The sequence below is a fragment of the Erinaceus europaeus genome, chromosome 10 (genome assembly GCF_950295315.1).
Source record: "Erinaceus europaeus chromosome 10, mEriEur2.1, whole genome shotgun sequence".
In the NCBI taxonomy this organism is placed as follows: Eukaryota; Metazoa; Chordata; class Mammalia; order Eulipotyphla; family Erinaceidae; genus Erinaceus; species Erinaceus europaeus.
In genome coordinates, this window is record NC_080171.1 from 102,765,277 (window position 1) to 102,788,475 (window position 23,199).

A 23,199-nucleotide genomic window follows, 5' to 3' on the forward strand; every position below is an offset into this window, starting at 1 on the left:
TCTGTCTTCTAGAAAGGAAGAGATTCAGGAGTCGGGCAGTAGCACAGCGCGTTAAGCGCAGGTGGCCAGGTGGCGCAAAGCGCAAGGACTGGCGTAAGGATCCTGGTTCAAGCTCCCGGCTCCCCACCTGCAGGGGAGTCGCTTCACAAGCGGTGAAGCAGGCCTGCAGGTGTCTATCTTTCTCTCCTCCTCTCTGTCTTCCCCTCCTCTCTCCATTTCTCTCTGTCCTATCTAACAACAAGGACATCAGTAACAACAACAACAATAATAACTACAACAACAATAAAAAAGGGGCAACAAAAGGGAAAATAAATAAATATAAAAAAAAGGGAAGAGAGTCAGAGAGACACATGCAGCCTTGCTTCACCACTTGTAAAGCTTTCCCCCTGTAGGTAGGGACCAGGGGTTTGAAACCAGGTCCTTGCTCACTGTAATGTGAGTGCTTCACCAGATGCACCACCACCTGGGCCCAATATTATTTTTTTTAAAAATAATTTATTTGTTATTAATAGTTTGTTACAAGATTATTTTATTACAATGTATAAATTCCATACCACATTCACCAGCGAAGTCCTGTATCTCCACCCTCCAGCCTCCCAAAGATAACCACTGTGGTTCCCGCAAGTCTTACAAACAGTGTGCTTGTTTTTTTTTTTTTTTTTTTTCTGGCAAGTTCATGTAAATCAGCTCTCTAGATTTCACATATGAGTGAAACTATCTGGTAGTTGTCTTTCATCTTTCATCTCTTATTTTGCTAAGCATAATAATCTCCAGTTCTATCCATTTGTCCTGAAGAATAAACATCATTTTTGACCACAGAGTAATAGCCTACCCTCATTTTTTTGCATAAAAAAAATCTCCCCATATTTTAATTGACAAATAATGTTGAGTAGGTTTAAGGTGTATAAGGGATTGATTCAATTCAAATGTTACTATATCCCAGTGGATTACACTTCTATTTTTTTTTTCTCCAGGGTTATCATTGGGGGTTAGCACCTGAACTATAAATCCTCTGTTCCTGGAGGCCATTTTTCATCTTTATTGGATAGGACAGAGAGAAATTGAGAGGGAGGGGGAGATGGGGGGTAGACAGTCACCTGCAGACCTACTTCACTGCTTGTGAAGTGACCCTCCTGCAGGTGGGGAGCCGGGGGCTTGAACTGGGATCCATGCACTTCATACTGTGTGTGTTTAACCTGGTACACCACCATGAGACCCCCGGGGTTACACTTCTGTCTATCACATCATTACTGTTTAATATCTTTTGATGCTAAGAACACCTAAGCTTTACTCCCTCTGCTATTTTCAGCTATCTAGTAGGGCAGTATCATCTCAGTTACCATGAAGAACAATAGAGTCCCTGAAGCTTTTAATCTTTTTAATTTGTTTCCTATTATCTTTTATTAGTCACCACTTGTGAAGCTTTCCCCCTGCAGGTGGGGAGCTGGGGACTCGAACCTGAGTCCTTGTGCACTGGAACATGTGCATTCAGTCAGGTGCACCACCACCCAGTCCCTTATTGCCGAAATTTCATACCCTTTGGCCAACACCTCTCTCTGCCTTCCCTCCACCTTTGGTAAACTCCTGTTTTCTCTCTCTCTCTTGTTTAATTAAACTTAAAAACATTATTATTATTTTTAAGTATAATTTTAAATATTTTATTAATTTTAATACTAGATCTAGATGAAATAATATAGAGAGACTAGAGCACTGCTCAGTTCTGGCTGATGGTGGTGCTGGGATTGAACCTGGGATCTCAGAGCCTCAGGCGTGAAAGTCTTTTGCGGAACCATTAAGCTCTCTCCCCAACCCTCAACTTTCTTTTTTTTAAGATTGCATGTAAAGGTAAAAGCACACAACATTTGCCTTTGTCTGACTTATTTTACATCATATTGTCCTTGATGTCCACCCAAGTTGTCTCAAACTGCAAGGTTTTCTCCTTTTTCAGGCTGGATAATATTTGCTTGTGTATGTACACTGTGTCTTCTTTGTCCAGTCATCTACTGACAGCTAACTTTTTGGTGTATTTCTCCTTTTAGATTCACATATTATTGGAAGGATCCTACAGAAAGTTCTTACCACATCAACACCTAATTTTCTGCTGACATCTTACGTTACAGTGGTGCATTTATCACAATTAAAGAGCCAGTTTGATATATATATTATCATGAACTAAAACCCATATTCATTCTGACTTTCTCAGTTTTTCTGTCATACCCTTTTTCTGTTCCAGGATCCTATTCAATGTGCACCACTTCTGTGATGTTGCCTTAGATTCCTCTTAGATTCAACAGTTTCTCTGGTTTGTGTTTGTTGACTTTGGCAGTTTTAATGAGCACTGCATGGTTTATCTTAGTCATGGTTTATCTGATGCCTTTCTCTAGTTCAATGGCGTAATGTGATCTGGGAGGAAGACCACATATGAGCAATGCCATTCTAATATACAGGCTATGGATGATCAGAATGACTTCTCATTGCTGATACTGACCTTGAGAAGTGGGGAGTTGTGCACACCCACTCTGAGTGTAGAGTTTCTACACCAATTATTTGGAATCCTTCTGCACAAGAGATATGTCTCTACTATATATGCATTCAATCAAACACACACACACATACACACACACACACACAATCTATGTTTATATCTTTTCCATGAATATTCATGTCATACCTAATCCGAATTTAACTTTATTTACCTGCTGTTCAATTTATTCCAGTCTTGGTCATTGGAAGCTCTTTAGTTGACTCTTGCATACCACTTACTTCTTGAAGAACTTTCTTTTTAAAAAAATTTTTTTTACTATCTTTATTATTTTTTGGATAGATAGAAACAGTCAGAAATCGAGAGGGAAGGGAGGGATAGAGAGGGTGAGAGACAGAGAGACACCTGCAGCACTGCTGTATCACTTGTGAAGCTTTCCCCCTGCAGGTGGGGACTGGGGGCTCGAACCTGGGTCCTTGCGCACTGTAACATGTTTGCTCAACCAGGTGAGCCACCACCTGGCCCCCCTTGAAGCACTTTCTTACTTTATGGAACTGCAAGATGTCATCTATGTCCTGTCCCAGTCCTAGAAGTGGTCATTTCTCCAAGCTGTCTTCACTCCTTCCACAGTATCACACACCAGGTTGTGAGTACTCAGTGGGCAGCCATTGCCTTCAGACCCTTAGAGGGGAGAGAAAGGAGATATGTTGTATATATTGTCTGTTTTTTAATGCTCGTATCTATAAATATTTCTGCATCTAATCATCTGTAGCTGTATCAACTTGAGGGGACTTATTGATGCCTCCAACTCTCACCTATTATCACTACTCATTCTAGATCTTTGTCTTACTGATCAATAACCTTCCACTCCAACTGGGACAAACCAGACTCCACCACTATCCATTCAAAATAATAGATATGGGGGCCGGGCGGTAGCGCAGTGGGTTAAGCACACATGGCACAAAGCGCAAGGTCTGGTAAGGATCCAGGTTCAAGCCCCCAGCTCCCCACCTTCAGGGGAGTCGCTTCACAGGAGGTCTGCAGGTGTCTATCTTTCTCTCCCCTCTCTGTCTTCCCCTCCCCTCTCAATTTCTCTCTATCTTATCCAACAAGAACGACAACAATAATAGTAACAACAATAATAGTAACAACAACTGATAAATAACAAGGGCAACAAAAGGGAAAAGAATAGCTTCCAGGAGTGGTGGATTTGTGGTGCAGACACCGAGCCCCAGTGATAACCCTGAAGGCAAAAAAAAAAAAATAGATAATGCATTTGGTGTAGCCAACCTGCATGCCTATGGGAAACATCTGGATTAAGTAGACCACAGTTCTTTAGTTTTATAGACTCACTTTTTTTTTTACAATCACAATCACTTTTTTCTTTTTAATTAATTATTTTTTATTTTATTAGTGATTTAATATTGATTTACAAAATTACATGTCAACAGGGGTATAAATCTACTCCATTCCTACCACCAGGGTTCTGAATCTTCAGTCGCCCCATTGCAAGCTACCACATGGGCCAGCCGTCATTTCTACAACTATCTGTTCACATTTATACACAATTGCCCCCTTTTCCTTCCTGGTCCAATCCCCTCTTCCCCTTCAAGCCACTCAAGACATTACTACCTCCATATGTCCCTCCCCTTTCCCTCCTCTCTCTCTGAGTGCTGATGAAGTTGGAGTTCAGAGCCCTCTTATCCTCTTCCTTCTATCACTCCCCCCCCCCACTGGGAATATAGATCAAGGTTGTTTTTGGGGTGTGGAAGATAGGAGTTTTGGATTCTGTAATTGCTTCTCTGATGGACATGGGTGTTGACAGGTCAGTCTATACCCCCAGCCTGTTTCTATCTTTTCCCAGTGGGCCAGAGCTCTGGAGAGGTTCCAGGACACACTGGTGAAGTCATCTACCCAGAGAAGTCAGGATGACGTCATGGTAGCATCTACAAATTGGTGTCTGGAAGGTGGCAGGACATAAATTGAGACAAAATGGTTAATGGGTAGAAACCAAAAAATAGGAATAGAGCAGATGAGATTAGGGATCTTAGGGTAGAAGAAAGCTAGAAAGTCCTTTTTTAAAAATTTATTTTAAAAAGGAGACATTAACAAAACCATAGGATAAGAGGGGTAGACTCCACACAATTCCCACCACCAGATCTCTGTATCCCATCCCCTCTAGCTTTCCCATTCTTTATCCCTTTGGGAGTATGGACCCAAGGTCATTCATTGTGGGATGCAAAAGGTAGAAGGTCTGGCTTCTGTAATTGCTTCCCCACTGAACATGGGCGTTGACTGGTCAGTCCATACTCCCAGCCTGCCTCTCTCTTTCCCTAGTAGGGTGGGGCTCTGGGGAAGCGGAACTCCAGGACACATTGGTGGGGTGTCTGTCCAGGGAAGTCTGGTCGGCATCATGCTAGCATATGGAACCTGGTGGTTGACAAGAGAGTTAACATACAAAACCAAACAAATTGTTGAACAGTTATGGACCTAAGGGCTGGAGTAGTGCAGATGGGGTGTTGGAGGGGTTACTCTCTGCAGACTATTGTGTACTTTTGCTTTCAGGTATATATTTTGCCCTAGTTTATGTATACATGTGAACATATGCTCTATCTCACGGGACCTGGTCTATATCTAGGTTTTGGAACTTTGTTAGGAAGTGAACTGCCTGGAATGGAATTAGAGAATCCTATGAAAGGAAAGGTCTCACTTGAGTAATGAAGCTGAAGGGTTGTCATTCCATACCTGAAGTCTCTGGACACAGTCTGAAGTGAAGCATGCTGAGGTGGTACTTGTTGCGTTGATTAGGTTGTGATCAGCGGATGCAATATTATTTGATATGAATTAAGAGAAGCATGCAGGAAAGTGGGCCCCACCCTAAGGTTCTAGGACTGGGGGAAATATAGGCTCTATAGTGGAAATGTGAGGTTCCTGCTGTCTTAGGGTTCAAGAGGACAATAGATAGTTATTGTTATAATCACATTATTTGGTAATTGAGTTCACTTTGAAAAACCCCTTTGTTAGGATTTGCTATATAATATCCAACATCTTGTATGTAGCTGTGCTACTGGTTGCTTCTGTTCTCCTTGGTCTAGGCTTTTAGAAAGTCAATATATCAAAGACTCAGCCTATGTATTAAAAAGACTCAGTCTGTGCTTTAAAATGTTTGAGACATACAATTTTCCCCTCTCATATTAATTAAATAGTGATTTATATGACTACAGATTAATAGGAGTGTACATAAACACCATTCCCACCACCAAAAGACTGTGTCCCATCCCACCCACCTACCCCCTCCCCCCACACACACCACCCTGGGAAGTTGACTATCTACGTTCACCCCAGGGTTTTTACTTTGGTGCCCTACTCCAGAAAGTCCTTCCTTTTTTTTTTTTTTTAAAGAACTTTATTTATTAATGAGAGGAGGAGAGAGAAAGAACCAGACATCATTGTGGTACACAAGCAGCTGGGGATTGAACTCAGTATCTCACACTTGAGAGTCCAACGCTTTATCCACTGTGTCACCTCCTTGTCCACCATTTCTGACTATCTCTATCCAATAGATAAATACAGATAATAAATTAAAAAAAAAATCTGTGGATACAGTGAACTATTTACTGCCGTCCACCTGACCCAGGGTCTATATATATAGTGAGCACCGGAGCCTGTGTAACCCGAGTCCCTATTGGTCTGAGCTTGCAGCTCATGGTCACAGCTGAGGACGCTCCGGCTACTCTCATTTCGGGACCAGTCTTCCTTGAGTGGCAGGGCAGGACACCCGACTCACTGTTTTCCAAAGTTACTTGTGCAGGGTGGGGAAAATAGTATAATGGCTATGCAAAGAGACGGTAATTTCTGAGCATCCCAAGCCTCAGGTTGAATCCCCCATATCACCGTAAGCCAGAGCTGAGCGGTGCTCTGGTTAAAAAAGAAAAAAAAATGACTTGTGCTAGCACCTTATTCTCATTCTTTCATTTTGCAGTAATGGAACCTCACATATATGCAATTCCACAGACTGGTTTTCTTATTCTTCAGGATATATATATATATCAGAGACAGAGAAACTACAGGTGGATGGGATAGAAAGACAGAGGGACTATGAGATAACTAGCATTCCAGTAGCATTCACACTTGACTATGCATAAGGACCCAAGTGTGAAAAAGTGATGCAAAGGGGAAGCTTCATGAGTGCTAGCGTGATGCTGTGGCATTTCTCCTCCTCTCCTCTCCTCTCCTCTCCTCTCCTCTCCTCTCCTCTCCTCTCCTCTCCTCTCCTCTCCTCTCCTCTCCTCTCCTCTCCTCTCCCTCTCCTCTCCTCTCCTCTACCTCTCCTCTCCCTCTCCTCTACCTCTCCTCTACCTCTCCTCTACCTCTCCTCTACCTCTCCTCTACCTCTCCTCTACCTCTCCTCTACCTCTCCTCTACCTCTCCTCTACCTCTCCTCTACCTCTCCTCTACCTCTCCTCTACCTCTCCTCTACCTCTCCTCTACCTCTCCTCTACCTCTCCTCTACCTCTCCTCTACCTCTCCTCTACCTCTCCTCTACCTCTCCTCTACCTCTCCTCTCCTCTCCTCTCCTCTCCTCTCCTCTCCTCTCCTCTCCTCTCCTCTCCTCTCCTCTCCTCTCCTCTCCTCTCCTCTCCTCTCCTCTCCTCTTTCTCCATTTATCTGGAATAAAGAAAAGAAAAAAAGAGTCCACTGGGAGCAGAGAATTCACACAGTTGCAAAATTCCAATGAAGGCAAGGTGGTGGTGGTGGTGGGGGAGAGAGAGAGAGAGAGAGAGTGAGAGAGAGAGAGAGAGATGAGAAGAAACAGCAAGGAGTAGAGAAAGCACAGCACTACAGTATGCTACCGTAGTTGTAGCTTCCTTCAGGGCAGTAGTATTCTCCTATGGTGCCAGGGATTCAAACTCACAACCTTGTGCATGGCAAAGTGCACACACTACTAGGCAAGCTATAATATTTCCAGGTCCTCATACTCATTTTTACTCATTGTTTTAGTTTTAAAATACTCTTGACTATTTACTCTTTCAGTTGAAATATAGAAAAGCACAATTAATTTCCAAAAAGAAAAGAAAACACACCAAGAAACCTTCTTGTGATTTTGCTTAAATTTTTGTTAAATTTTGACTTGGGAAGAATTATTAAAAAAAAAAAAAAAGGGAGTTGGGCGGTAGCACAGCAGGTTAAGTGCATGTGGTGCCAAGCACAAGGACCAGCGTAAGGATCATGGTTCGAGCCCCCAGTTCCCCACCTGCAGGGGAGTCGCTTCACAGGCGGTGAAGCAGGTCTGCAGGTGTCTGTCTTTCTCTCCCCCTCCCTCTGTCTTCCCCTCCTCTCTCCATTTCTCTCTGTCCTATCCAACAACGACGACAATAATAATAAATACAACAATAAAAAAACAACAAGGGTAACAAAAGGGAATGTATATATATGCAGGGAGTCAGGCGGTAGTGCAGTGAGTTAAGTGCATGTGATGTGAAGTGCAAGAACTGGTGTAAGGATCCTGGTTCCAGCCCCGGCTCCCCACCTGCAGGGGAGTCGCTTCATAAGCGGTGAAGCAGGTCTGCAGGTGTCTATCTTTCTCTCCCCCCATCTGTCTTCCCAATCTCTGTCCATTTCTCTCTAACAACGACAACATCAGTAACAACAACAATAATAACTACAACAACAATAAAAAAAACAGCATGGGCAACAAAAGGGAAAATAAATAAATAAATATTTTTAAAAAAAGCAAATTTTATTCCTGGGAGCCATGTCACTTCCTTTATTAACATATTTATCTCCTTTGGTAAAGATTGTTTTTCCTTTTAGGTTCAACCCCCCCTTTTCCCCCCAGATCCTTTCTAGATATTTTGGTTTTTGTTACTATGTTGACCAACATTTTTTTCCAATACATTTTTTGCAAATGAGTAGTGCTAATGTGTTGGAAAATAAGTCATTTTCATACATTTATTTTGTTTCCAGCTTTCTTTCTGAAGCTTCTCTCTCTCTCTCTCTCTCTCTCTCTCTCTCCCTCTCTCTCCCTTTCTCTCTCTATTTTCAGTTTGGGTGGTGGTAGTGAGGACAACATGCTGGTTTTCCCAGGTTGATGATCAAGCCTGTCCAAGTTATAATGGTGCCTTTTCTGCTTTAGTAAATATTTGTTTGAATTGTCTTAGCTGTTGGATTTATTGACTGAGATGTAGGGCCTGGGCATGGCGCACTCAGCTATGACTTTCAGAATTATGCTAATGTGGGGGAGTTGGAGGGGTGAGCTCTCCCTTCTTACTTCTCACTGATCATCACTCCATGTGTCTTCAGCAGGGAATAGAAGATGATTTCATTCTTAATTTCCTTTTTTTTTAAATGTTTTTTTTTTATTGCCACTAGGTTTTTTTTTTTTTGTATTTTATTTACTTTATTTTTGAGAGAGATGCAGAGAGAGAAAGACACAGAAGCAATTATCAGAGCACTGTTCAGCTCTGGCTTATGGTGGTGTGGGGGATTGAACCTGGGACTTTGGAGTCTCAGGCATGAGAGTCTCTTTGCATAATCATTATGCTGTCTACCCCACCCCATTCTTAGTTTTCTAAGAGTAAACAAACAAATAAACAAAATGCCACCAGAACAAACAAACAAAAAATCCAAGCTCTGATGGGTGCTGATTTTGAGCAAGTGACTGTCTGGTCTTTGTTAAGACATTTTTTGTAAGATCTTTCTCCTCTTGATTTGTGAGTATAATCCCTACACTTTTTCCCCCCAGCCATTTCCTCTTTGCTTGCACAAGCCCTGCCTGGTCATGTCTCACATACAGCTGTATTCTATTTATCTATGTTTCATTCAGGAGTTTTGCATTTCCATCCCATATATATATGATATCCATAAGTGAATTTTTTTTTTGTGTACTCTGTCAAATTCTGGCATCAGGCTTAGTTTTACAGTTAGTAACTCACATTATTAAATTTTCTCCAAAGTTTGCAAAATCATATGATTGTAAAATATTTTAATAATATTGCTCTTGAAAAATATTTTAATTTATATTGTTTTATTTTATTTTTGCTATGCTAGGGAATGAATCCAGGACCTCATGCCTGTGTGCTATCACCACTGAGTGGCCTCCCTGTGTTGAGTTTTTCATTCTTTGTTCCAGAGAGAGAAAGAGAAAGTGAGAAAGTCCGAGATAGTCAGGAAGAGAGGCACACCAAGAACTGTTTCATCATCCATGGAGCTCCATAGGTGCTCCTGTGTGGTGCCAGACCTCAAACCTCAAAAGGTCTTGTGCTGGCTGCAACTCACGCTCTATCTGCTGCTGGACTACCTTCGGGTTGATAACACTGCTCTTGAGAGATGCAAACACTATAAATTATTTAGTATCCTTCCATTGTGTGTGTGTGTGTGTGCGCGTGACTAGCATACATGTATACCTTTAACTTTCTAATTATGGAAAGCACGTGATTATAGTCTGCGTTCCCCATATGTGGCATGAGTATCTTTCCATGTTAGGAAATACAAATCTACCTCATTGTTATTCCGACTACATAAGATGTTGCAGGAGGGAACCTCAATTTGTTTTACTTAGTTTAATTTAATGTACATAATTCATTCAACCTGTGGCTAAGTCTCACAGTGGAAAATAGAAGTCTTACCATTTCTTAAACACACAATTGCTAATATGTCCTGGGATCAGTGTCCAGGCACTGGATTACTTTGTTGAAGCATCTGAGCAAGTTCCAGTTTGATTGCTGCTTCCAAACTGTCCTCTCAACAGGCAGAACTTTCTGCTTGCTCACCAGCAGAGAGTGAGACTGCACCTCTCCACACCTCTCCTGGCATCTGGGATATTATGCTCCCTCCAATTTTTTTTGTTTAATAGATGAGAAATATTCCATTTTCTTATTTTATTTTGCTCTCAGGGCTTTGCTGGGGATTCATATCTGCATGATTCCACCACTCCTGGCAGACTTCTCACTATCCTCCTCCCTCTCCCCCCCGGCACAGAGAAGGAGAGAGAAACATAGGAGAGTCACCACACCACTTCCCTATCACTCAGGAAACTTTCCCTTTGCATGGTGCTCCCATGTGGTAGCTGGGGGCTAGAGCCTTGGTCCTTGTGCATGGGAAAGTGGACACTGGACTGGGTGAGCTCTATGATCCCTGTGTTGTCCCATTCTATTTTATTCATTTTTATTTTTATTTTTGCCACCAGAGTTATTTCTGGGGCTTTTGTGCCTATACCACTCCACCATTCCCAGCAGTCATTGTTCTTTCTGTTTGATAGAGGGTGAGATAAATAGATAGATATACACCTAAACACTGCTCCATCACTCATGAAGCTTCCCTTCTCCAGGTGGGGACTGGGCTCTTGAACCTGGGTCTTCATGCATGGTGACTTGTGTGCTCTACTGGGTGTGCCACTGCCTGCCCCTTGCCGTCCCATTCTGGTTTGCATATTTTGGCTGGTGAGTCTGAGCGTGGTCCTTGTCTGCTGGGTGCACTGTTGGTGTTCCTGTCTCATTAGGAAGGCAAGACTGCAGACAGGCAGAGCAATCCCGTGCGGGTGACAGAATTGTCTAGGAACTGAGGTGGCTCAGTCTCTGGCTGTGTGCTCTGATGTGTGGGCATAGTGTCACCCCAAGTGACAGTGCTATTAGCCAGATCCTCATTGTGAAATAGGCTCTGTCCTTGTTCTGAGGGCTGTGCCAGTGGGGGAGGCTGTTTTACAATATCAGTGTGCAGGGCATGGGGTACAAGGAGAGAGACAGGCATGGTGCCTCAGTCAGAATAGTGACAAGTGGGCAATGGGCTCGGTCAGGGGTGCTGGGGGCGGGGCATCTGGCTCTACAGCAGTAAACCCTATTTATTACCCATAATGCTGGCCCCCTTTGCGGAGGTGGGGGACAGGAGTCACAGCTGTGTTGCAGTGGAGAGCAGCTGGCTAGCCTCTGAGGCTAGCAGGGCCATGGGTCAGGATCTGTGCTTGAGCACCGTGGGACTGGCTGATGTGGGCTCTTTACCAAGAGCTGGAACTCACTGGGTGTTCAGGACAGGAGACTCTCCCACAAAAGAGACTTCAGTTCTGGACTCCTGGACTCTGCGAAGGAGAGAGGAAGGTGGTTTAGGGGGCATTTTGGACTGAGCCACTTGTCCCTTTGGTTCCTGTCACACCTTGTCTATTGTTTTGGGGGGTGTCTTCAGGGGTCTCACATTCCCCTCCCCTCCAGACTCAGGTTCAGGAACCATCAGAATCCTAACAGGTTCTGTAGTATGTTCTCCAGCTCCTGTCATATAGAAATGGGAGGAGGGAGCCTTGGAGTGGGGACACAGTTTACCTGTATGACAGGTTGTGGGACTCTGGGGTCTGTGCAGCCAGAGGAGGCGTCTGCCTGTATCAGCTCCTGCACTCAAGTCCTGCTTGAGAGAGGAAGGAAGGATGGGCTGAGGCCCCCCCACCCCTCCACAAGCATCCTCTACACAATGTATTTCTAAGACTGGTCTGTCGTGCCTAGTTGTGACCTTGACCAATTCTCTTGGCTCATAGGAGGCTCAGCAAGGGGGCAGAATGTCACCTGGGTGAGAGGCCAGTGGTTCCCGCCTTTGTGAGATCCCCTCATGTCCCAGAGGCTCCACACCCTCCTCTTGTCAAGTGGAAAAAAAAACCCGCCAATGGAGAGATGGTTCTGGGCCAGGCTTCTGGTGCTCAGATGCTTGAGTACTGCGTGGGTGGGGCCAAGGTCAGGGATTTAATCATCCCATGGACAGTGGGCCCTGCCTGCAGGGACTGCACGCCACATCTGCCCAGCTGTTTGGCAAGTCCCCACCTTCAGTCATGCACCTCCTTCCCCTTCCAGGAACCAGAGTGAGGGACTGAGGAGTCCTGAGAAGCTGCAGCTTTGTGCATGTTTGACAGCTTGATCTGGGGTCACACTGACCCAGGTTAAAATTCCATCTCTGCTGCTTCCTTTGTTCTAAAACTTTAGACACTTCAATTGACCTCCTCCTCCCCCATCTCATCTATAAAATGGGGATAATGACTCATAAACTCTATATGTTGCTGTGTGGTTTTGCTACATAGAGGTATGTCAAATTCATAGAACCTGGTATCTGGTGAGTTAAGTATCAATCATTATGCTGGCCATTTCCTCATCGTCACCACTGATCTTGGAGGTAGTATAGCAAGAAGCAAAGGGCCTAGGTTTGGGGGCCAAACATGAATTTGGACACTGATGAATAGTGTCCCCACAAAAATTCCTTCCTTCCTGGAACCTCACAATGTGCCCTTATTTGGAAACAGGGCCATTGGAGATGTCATCAGTTAGGATGAGGCCATACTGGGATAGACTGAGTCTGCATTCTAATGTCACCAGCACCATTCTAATCAGAAGCCCGAGATGAGCCATGTGTCTATACAGCTTGCTGCTTTCCTCGGGAGCAAAAAAGGAAGCATGGAATGAATTGTTCCCAGAAGGCTGCAGAGAAAACTTGGTCTTACTGGCCCTGGATTTTGGACTCCCATCTCTTAGAACTGTGCAAGAATATGTTTCTTTCTTTTTTTAAATATATATTTTTATATTTATTTATTTATTTACTTATTCCCTTTTGTTGCCCTTGTTGTTTTATTGTTGTAGTTATTATTGTTGTCGTTGTTGTTGGATAGGACAGAGAGAAATGGAGAGGGGAGGGGAAGACAGAGGGGGAGAAAAAGATAGACACCTGCAGACCTGCTTCACAGGTTGTGAAGCAACTCCCCTCCGGGGGCTCGAAATGGGATCCTTACTCCAGTCTTTGCGCTTTGCATCACCTGTGCTTAACCCGCTCCACTACTGCCCGACCAAGAATATGTTTCTTTTGCTTAAAGTTGTCTAGTCTGTGGTATTTTATTACATAGCTCCAGAAGACCAATATAGACATTACCACTTACTAGCTGTGTAACATATACATCAAGGGCATTAACGACTTCTTCCTCTCCTCCTCCTCCTCCTTCTCCTTTTTCATCTTCTCCTTCTCCTCCACCACCACCTTTTCCTTCTCCTTTTTCTTTTTAATTTTTATGTCTTTATTATTGGATAGAGACAGAGAGAAATTGAGAGGGAAGGGGGAGAAAGAGAAGGAAAGAGACAGAAACACCACTCATGAAGCTTTCCCCCTGCAGGTGGGGATCAGGGGCTTGAACCTGGATCCTTGTGCACTGTAATGTATGTGCTTAGCCAGGCGCACCTCCACCTGGCCCCCGCATTAACTTCTCCAAGTCTTAGAATCCTCAGTTGTGACGGGGAGCTGCAAATAGGACTGAGCCTGCAAAATAATGTTTACTCCATATATTGCCACCGTCTCCAGTGGCAGCATCACTATCGCCATCAATATTGTTGCTGTCATACCACCATCATCACCACTAGCGTCAGCCACAACAACACATTCCCATCACTATCAGGATAAACATCTCCATCATTATCATTATAGGAAGAGTGTTTTTTAAAAAATATTTTTATTTGTTATTTATAGTTTATTGCAAGACTGTAAGACTAGTGTATAGTTCCACACCACGGTTGCTACCAAAGTTCTGTGTTCCCCACCCCCACCTTACTGGGAAGAGTGCTTAATAGTATGTTGGTTGGTTTCCCTTTGTCCAGCACACCCTTGTTTGGGTAGAGTGAAGGAGGGAGATGGAGAGGGGTTCAAGTGGCCCTCCTCAGTAGGCAGACTTGCACAGGGCTGCACAAAGTGTCCTACCTGTCCTGGCCCCTCACTTCCTGTCCTACTGGAAGACGGGAAATTGAGAAACGGTCACACTGCATCAAGTGCCCTCTGTGCAGAGGAGGGGGGTTGCTGGTAATGGCACATCATGTGCCATTAACTAATTAGTGGTGGGGAGACTTCCATCTCTTTCTTGCTGCTTGGAGTTGTGGGTGAGTGGCTGGTCAGTGGGCAGCTGGGATGAGAGATGGTAAGAAGACCTTCACTTTTCTAACCTTTTCTTGACAACCTGGAAGCCAGTTTTAGTCTTGAATGCTAGGACTGGTATCACCCAATGCTCAGAGACAGCTTAGCAGTTACCTACTTAATAAAAATGAAGCAATCCTGTGTGTGTGCGTGTGCATGTGTGTGTGTGTGCTCTTGTGAGAAGCTTCTTTATTCAGAATTTAGGAGGAACATTCAAAAATATTTTATTTATTTGTTATTGGATTGATATAGAGAGAAATTGAGGGGAGAGGGAAAGATAGAGAGGAAGAGGTACAGAGAGACACCTGCATCCCTGCTTCACCACTTATGAAGTGTTCCCCCTGCAGGTGGGGACCAGGGGCTTGAACCTGGGTCCTTGCACACTGTAATATGAGTGCTTAAAGGAAGGACATTTTAAAAACTCTTAACTGGCAGGTGACTCAATGGATAAGGTGTTAGACTCTCAAGTAAGAGGTCATGAGTTTAATCCCTAGCTTTGCATATACCAAAGTGATACTCTGGTTCTCTCTCTCTTTAATTAATAAATAAACCTTTTAAAGTAGATTTGTTAAAATCCTTGCATTCAGTCTTTGTAGTGTCCCATACTCTATGTCAAGAAAAATCAGACACTTTTGTTGAGCTGGGCAGCACACCCTTGCTATGCCCAGCCCTTCCCTTGTCCCCAGTAGCCATATTTGGATTTTTGCCTCATTGTGGGTCTACTTTTCTAAGCGGCTGTGGCAGCATGCTGTGGTCAGAACATCTGGGCACGGGTGCTTAGAAAATACCTGCTGAATGTTGGTTGTATGCCTGGCATCAAGCTAGGACTGGAGAGGAAGAGAGTAGGTCCTGCTCTGTAGCTCCTCAGACAGTGTGGCACACACGGGTGTGTCTTCGCTCACTCACCTGAGTGGTGCTTACCATGCCTTGTGCTGACCTTGGCTGAGGCCTTTGATAGTGGGTGAGTAAGAGGAGGGATTGCTGGCCCGTGGTCTACCCAGTTAGCAACTGTGCCAACTCTTCTTACTATCCTTGAGGGGAACTTTTCTCTGGGTCTCAGTTTCCACAACTCTATCAAAAAGATGAATGGGGGAAGTCGGGTGGTAGTGGAGCGTGTTAAGCGAAGGTGGTGCCAAGTGCAAGGACCAGTGTAAGGATCCCGGTTTGAGTCCCAGGCTCTCCACCTGCAGGGGTGTCGCTTCACAGGTGGTGACGCAGGTCTGCAGGCGTCTGTCTTTCTCTACCCCTCTGTCTTCCTCTCCTCTCTCCATTTCTCTCTGTCCTATCTAACAACGACGACATCAATAACAACAACAATAAAACAACAAGGGCAACAAAAAGGAATAAATAAATCTTTAAAAAATATGAATGGGGAGGGATCTTCCCTTCATCCTTCTTATTGCTGTGTTGACATATCAGTTTGTATTCAAATTGGCTTACTCCAAGTCCATTTTTGATGAAGACAGGAGAGTGGAGGTTGTGGCAGGCAAAAAATGACTTCCTCCAGGTTTAAAAAAAATTATTATTTCTTCTATTACTACTACTACTACCACTACTACTACCAGTACTACTATTTCTACTACTATTACTACTTCTACTACTACTACTACCACTACCACTACTACTACTTCTACTACTATTACTACTTCTACTACTACTGCTACTACTACTACTACTACCACTACCACTACTTCTACTACTATTGCTACTACTACTACCACTACTACTACTACTTCTACTACTACTACTACTACTTCTACTACTACTACTACTTCTACTACCACTACCACTACTACTTCTACTACTACTACTACTTCTACTACCACTACTACTTCTACTACTACCACTACTACTACTTCTACTACTACTACTACTTCTACTACTACTACTACCACTACTACTACTTCTACTACTATTACTACTTCTACTACCACTACTTCTACTACTACTTCTACTACTACTACTACTTCTACTACTACTACTTCTACTACTACTTCTACTACTACTACTTCTACTACTACTACTTCTACTACTACTACCACTACTACTTCTACTACCACTACTACTTCTACTACTACTACTACCACTACTACTACTTCTACTACTATTACTACTACTTCTACTACTACTACTTCTACTACTACTACCACTACTACTTCTACTACTATTACTACTTCTACTACTACTGCTACTACTACTACTACCACTACTACTACTTCTACTACTATTGCTACTACTACTACCACTACTACTACTACTTCTACTACTACTACTACTACTTCTACTACTACTACTACTACTACTTCTACTACTACTACTACTACTACTTCTACTACTACTACTACCACTACCACTACTACTTCTACTACTACTTCTACTACCACTACTACTTCTACTACTACCACTACTACTACTTCTACTACTACTACTACTTCTTCTACTACTACTTCTACTACTACTACTACTTCTACTACTACTACTACTTCTTCTACTACTACTTCTACTACTACTACTTCTACTACTACTACTACCACTACTACTACTACTACTTCTACTACTACCACTACTACTACTTCTACTACTATTACTACTTCTACTTCTACTACTACTTCTACTACTACTACTTCTACTACTACTACTACTTCTACTACTACTACTTCTACTACTACTACTACTTCTACTACTACTACTACTTCTACTACTACTTCTACTACTACTACTACTTCTACTACTACTACTACTTCTACTACTACTGCTACTTCTACTACTACTTCTACTACTACTACTACTACTTCTACTACTACTACTTCTACTACTACTACTACTACTACTACTGCTACTTCTACTACTACTTCTACTACTACTACTACTTCTACTACTACTACTACTACTACTACTACTACTTCTACTACTTTTAACCAGAGCACTGCTCAGTTTGGGATTATGGTGGTGCCTGGGGTTGAACTTGGCTTTTGAAGTCTCAGGCATGAGAATCTTTTGTATAACCATTATGCTACCTTCCCCACACCTCCCAACCAGGTTCATTTTCTGATTTACAGAACCTGTAAATTTGTTACTTGATATCTCAGAAACAACTTTACAGATATTAGGGTAAGGATTTTTATTTTTTATTTTTTATATATTTATTTTCCCTTTTTTTGCCCTTTTTGTTTTTCATTGTTGTCCTAGTTATTATTGTTGTAGTTACTATTGATGTCGTCGTTGTTGGATAGGACAGTGAGAAATGGAGAGAGGAGGTTTAAACAGAGAGAGGGAGAGAAAGATAGACACCTGCAGACCTACTTCACCACCTGTGAAGCGACCTTCTTGCAGGTAGGGAGCCAGGGCTTGAACTGGGATCCTTACGCTGGTCCTTGTGCTTTGTGCCACATGTGCTTAACCCACTGCGCTACCACCTGACTCCCTAGGGTAGGGATTTTTTTTTACACCAGGGTTATTGCTAGGCTTGGTGCCAGCACTATGAAACCGCTGCTCCTAGTGAACATTTTATTTATTTATCTACTTTATTTTCTTTCTATTTTATTTGATAGGACAGAGAGAAATTGAGAGAGGAGGAGATAGGTTCCAGATGCTAGCAGGATGCTGACCAGACTTCCCTGGACAGACAACCCCACCAATGTGTCCTGGAGCTCCACTTCCCCAGAGCCCTTCCCCACTAGGGAAAGAGAGAGACAGGCTGGGAGTATGGATCAACCTGTCAATGCCCATGTTCAGCGGGGAAGCAATTACAGGAACCAGGCCTTCAACCTTCTGCATCCCACAGTGACCTTGGGTCCATATTTCCAGGGGGATAAAGAATAGGAAAGCTAACAGGGGAGGGGATGGGATACAGAGTTCTGGTGGTGGGAACTGTGTGAAGTTGTACCCCTCTTATCCTATGGTTTTGTCAATGTTTCCTTTTTATAAATAATGTGTGTGTGTGTGTGTGTGTGTGTGTGTGTGTGTGTGTGTGTGTATAAATTCTTTCTGGGGATCTCTAGCTCAGAGATTTCCCCTGGCTCCTGCAATGTTCAGGATCCTGTCTTGGTCACATAGTCCCTGGCTATGGCTTTGACTGAGTGATTGGCTTCAATACTCTTTCTCTCTCTCCCAGAGGGCAGAAACTCTCAGAACAACCCACATAACACTTATGTGCTGCCTTGACTTGAACTTGAGACCCTGGTACCTCAGGCATGAAAATCTTTTGTGTAATGCTTGCACTACTTCCTGTCCTCTGCCTTTGCATTTAAAAAATGTGGAGAAATGGGGGATAGGTAAAGTCAAGAAGTCTTCTCCTTTAATTTTTGTGCTCAAGGATTCTTTTTGCTATAGTTTACGGGATACCAAATGACCTACATTCCTCCTAGAGACAATTACGGGATGGCTTTGCTCATATGTGCAATATAAAGAATGGGAATGTTAACTTGTTTTAAGTAGTCTGACTGTTTCTAAGATTTTTTGAAAACTATGGTGGTTATCTTTTGGGGGGTGGGGTGAGGGAGGTCACAGAGCTGTAGTAGTAGTAGCTTGGAACAATCCCCCTGCAATCTTATGGTCTGGTAGATCTTTATTAAATCACTAATAAATATTAATTAATTTTAAAAATAAAGAGAGGACAGGCAGAAGTTGAAAAATAAGATCAGTAGAGAAAACACTAAGCAGAACCTGGACTGGAGTTGGTGTATTGCACCAAAGTAAAAGACTCAGGGGTGTATGGTTGGGGTGGGGGGAGAGTACAGGTCCTGGAAAAGGATGACGGAGGACCTAGTGGGGGTTATATTATTATGTGAAAACTGAGAAATGTTATGCATGCACAAACTATTGTATTTATTGATGACTATAAAACATTAATCCCCAATAAAGGAAAAAATGTTTTAAAAAAAGAGGGGAGCCAGTCAGTGTTGCACCTGGTTGAACGCACATGTTACAGTGCACACAGACCCGGGTTCAAGCCCCTGGTCCCCACCTGCAGGGGGAGGCTTTGCAAGTGGTGAAGCAGGGCTGCAGGGCTCTGTCCCTCTTCCTCTTTATCTCCTCCTTTCCTCTCCATTTCTGATGTCTCTATCCAATAGAGAAGTAAATGTAATTAAAAAAAATAAATAGAAGGAAGGAGAGAGACACCTTTGCACCAGTCCGTCATCCATGATCCACCCCCCCCACACACACACTACTGTTGTTCATGGTGCTCCTATGTGGTGCTGAGACTTGAACCCAAGCCTTTGGACATGGTCAGGTGCACTCTTTACTAGTCGAGCTATCGCCTAGTCTCCCCATACCATCGTTAATTCTTATTTTAATTTTTTGTTAATATTTTACTTATTTATTGAATAGAGACAGACATAAAGATATTGAGAGGGAAGGGAAAGCTAGAGATGGAGAGACACCTGCAGCACTGCTTCACTGCTTGTGAAGTTTCTCCCTGCAGGTGGAAACGGTGGGCTTGAACCCAAGTATTTGCACATGGTAATGCTCAGCCAACCAGGTGTGCCACTACCTGGCCCTTATTTCAGTTCTTGCGTAGACCTGATGTGAGCAGAACCAGACAAGAGGTGGGCCTTCTGACCTTATTAGGTAGGATGGGTAAGAGGTAGGACCAACGAAGTGTGGGGAGAATCCTTGTAAAGTTGCCGTATTTGCATCCAAAATCTTCACAAATGCTCTCACCTTTGACTCAGCAATTCTGCTGAGAGGGATCTATCTTAAGGAAGTGAATAAACTAACATACACATCTTTTGAATTTAAAGAAGTTTTTAGGGGTAGATAGCATAATGGTTATGCAAACAGACTCTCATGCCTGAGGCTCTGAGGTCTCAGGTTCAGTCCCCAGCACTACCATAAGCCAGAGTTGAGCAGTGCTCTGGTAAAAAAAATAATAATAATAGTAAAAATCAGCAAATAAATATGTTCGCTATAGCATCATTCATCATAAAAACTGGAATTAAAAAGCAATGTGGGGCAGAGCAAGTCCATTATTAGGAATGTCTATAATGGAAGTCCTCTGTAGCTTTTAAAAGTGATCTTGAATGAAGTGTTCAACCTTCTGGAAAGCTGTTCACAATATGTTGTTCCGTGAAAGGAATCAGGTTAAAAATAGTATGTTATTTATATTTCAGTAGGAATTCTACTTAAATAGTATGCATACTATAAAAAGTATGTGAGATATATGCCTACAAATTTGCAGAAAGTTTTGAAGGTTAAACAAGGAATGAAAACAAGGGCCAGGAAAATAGTTGTGCTGCTTTGCCAATGATTAAGGTCTAGGTTTGAGCCTGGCTTCCCACCATATTGAAAGTCTTGCCCAGTCCCCACTTGCAGAGGGGAAGTTCCATGAGTGGTGCTGCAGGTATCTCTCTGTGTCTCTTGCTCTCTATCTCCCTCTTACTTCTCAACTTCTGTTTCTACCCAAAATGAATAAACTTAAAAAAATAAGAAAGAAGTTTTGGTGTTATGATTCTCTTTCACTGTCTCTCTCTCTCTGCAACTCTGTCTCTCAGGAAGAAAGGAAGGGAGGGAGGGAGGGAGGGAGGAAAGGCAGGCAGGCAACTATTCCTGGTTGGTGGAATTTCCTTCTTTTTCTGTGTGTCAGGAATTCCTGTGTGAGGCTGGCTGGCAGAAATTGTCAAGAGCTCAGATTCTGGACAGTTACGTAGACCAAGGCTTCTAGCTCAGCCCTGCCCCTTATGGCCTCTGTGTCTTTGGGCATGCTGCTCTCTGGGCTTCCATTTTCTCTTCTGTAAAGCATGAGCAAGTCTCATACCTGTCAGGTGCCAGGAAAGGTTCAGTGAGTATCTCAGCATGGTCTGGAACTTGTGTTCAGTGACTGTAAGAATAGCATTCACCCCCTCCCCCCATGGCCACGTGTTCCTGAAAAAATAATGAAGTAACCAATGCCCACCACAATTACTGCTCTTCTCAAACAAAGTAGGGTTTGAGGTCCTCATGCTGGAATAAGCCTGGCTCTGCCTGTGGAGAGCACTGTGGTCTGTTTGCTCCAGCAGGGCCAGCTCCATTGTGTTTCTGTGCTTGGTGCCAAAACCCGCGCACAGAGTTTTCCTGTCTGGTTGATGGTTCTCTACTAGGAGATATGGTGCTGTCCTGTGCCTCATCTGACTGGGGGTAAAATAAAGCTGGGAGCAGCAAAGAAGAATCTGAAATACCCCAGAGCTGGTGAAAAACAAGGCCAAGAATCTATCAGTTGTCTGAGGTGAAGAGGGGAGGATTTAGCTTAATCCAGTGCTGCAGAGTTCAGATGAAGGAGCAGAATGGGAAGGCTGGAGCTGCTGGGGAAGAAGGTAAAAACAGTGTTGAGTAATCGGAGCAGGCTTCCTAACTTCACCTGCTCTCCTTCCAGGGTGTGTGTGTGGGAGCGATTGGGAAAAGCTGGTGTCCAGACTCTTCCTTGATAGTGGTGGACAAACGCTGGGGGAATTCCACATGATTCCTTTCAGAGAAAAGACTGGGGCCTGCTGACTGCTTGCCGAGTGTGGGAATTCTTTGACGGTGACGAGATTTTAGAACTTCTGAACTAAAAATACTCCAGAAATCATCCAGCCAGGACAAATGAAATGTTTTCCTAAGAAGCCTGATGTCTACAAGACTTTTTGCACATGTCCACTGGGAGAGTTGGGATTCTAATGCTTCCTCAGTGCTCTGGTAGCTATGTCTTATGTTGATGGGAACTTTCAATACTCTGATTGAAAAAACAAAATCCACTTTTTATTAGGAGATATTTCAAATATACACAAAGCCATCAGCATATTGTAATGGAACCCCATATCCTCATCACCCAAATATCAAAAAGAATTCTGCCATTCTTGTTCCATCTACATTTTCTCCCACCCTCTACCCCCCACTCAGTGAAGATAATTCTTTACAGATCTTTTCACATGAGGTGAAATTTACATACATTGAAATGCATGAATCTTTGCTGTACATCTTTGACAAATGGATACACCCATGGAACCCCCACGCCTATCACAATATAGAATATTTTTGTCTCCCCAGACATTTTCTCTGCATCACTTTGAAGTTAGTCTCCCAGACAACCTGTGTTCTGGCTCCCCCCCCCGCAACCCTAGGTTAATTTAGCCTCTTCTAGCACTTTCTATAAATGGCGCCCTATAGTAAGCTCTCATCTTGTGTCTGGCTTCCTTCATGCAGCAGTGTGTCTGTGAGGTGAGTTCATCATACAGTTGCCTGTGTTGGTAGCTTGTTCTTTTAATTGTTTCTCTTGCTTAGCAGTAGATTGTGTGAATGTTACAGAATTTGTTTATTCATTCACTAGTTGATGGACATCTGGTTTACCTCCAGTTCTGAGTTTTGATGATTCCAACTGCTATGAGCATTTGAGCACAAGTCTTTGGATGAACATATGTTTCCACTTCTCTTTGGTAAATACCTAGGAGTAGAATGACTAGAGCCTATAGTAGGGACACAGTTAACCTTTTAGAAATGTTCATTGTCTTCTAAGATGGTTGGATCAGCTTGCATTCCCACTGGCAGTGGACAGACGTTCTAGTTGCTCCCTATCCTCATCCACACTTGGGACAATCAAGCTTTGTAATGAGATTTGCTCTTTTAAAATGGGTTAAGACATTGGCTGACGACTGCATAAAGAAGTTAGGGGATATATACTCCATGAAATACTACTCTGCAATTAAAAAAAGATGATATTGTATGGGCAAAATGGGTGGATCTGGAGACTATACTTAGTAAGTAAAGAGGTGAAAGATGACACTAGATGATTCCACTCATGTATGGGATCTAGAGAACTGAAACACACGAATTTAAAACAACAA

The 23,199-nt window shown here is 43.1% G+C and overlaps 1 protein-coding gene across 4 annotated transcripts in view; it reads left to right on the forward strand.

The window, feature by feature from the left end:
• HMCN2 (hemicentin 2) overlaps window positions 1–23,199 on the forward strand; it is a 167,707-nt gene that overhangs the window by 5,589 nt on the left and 138,919 nt on the right. The window lies entirely within an intron of this gene.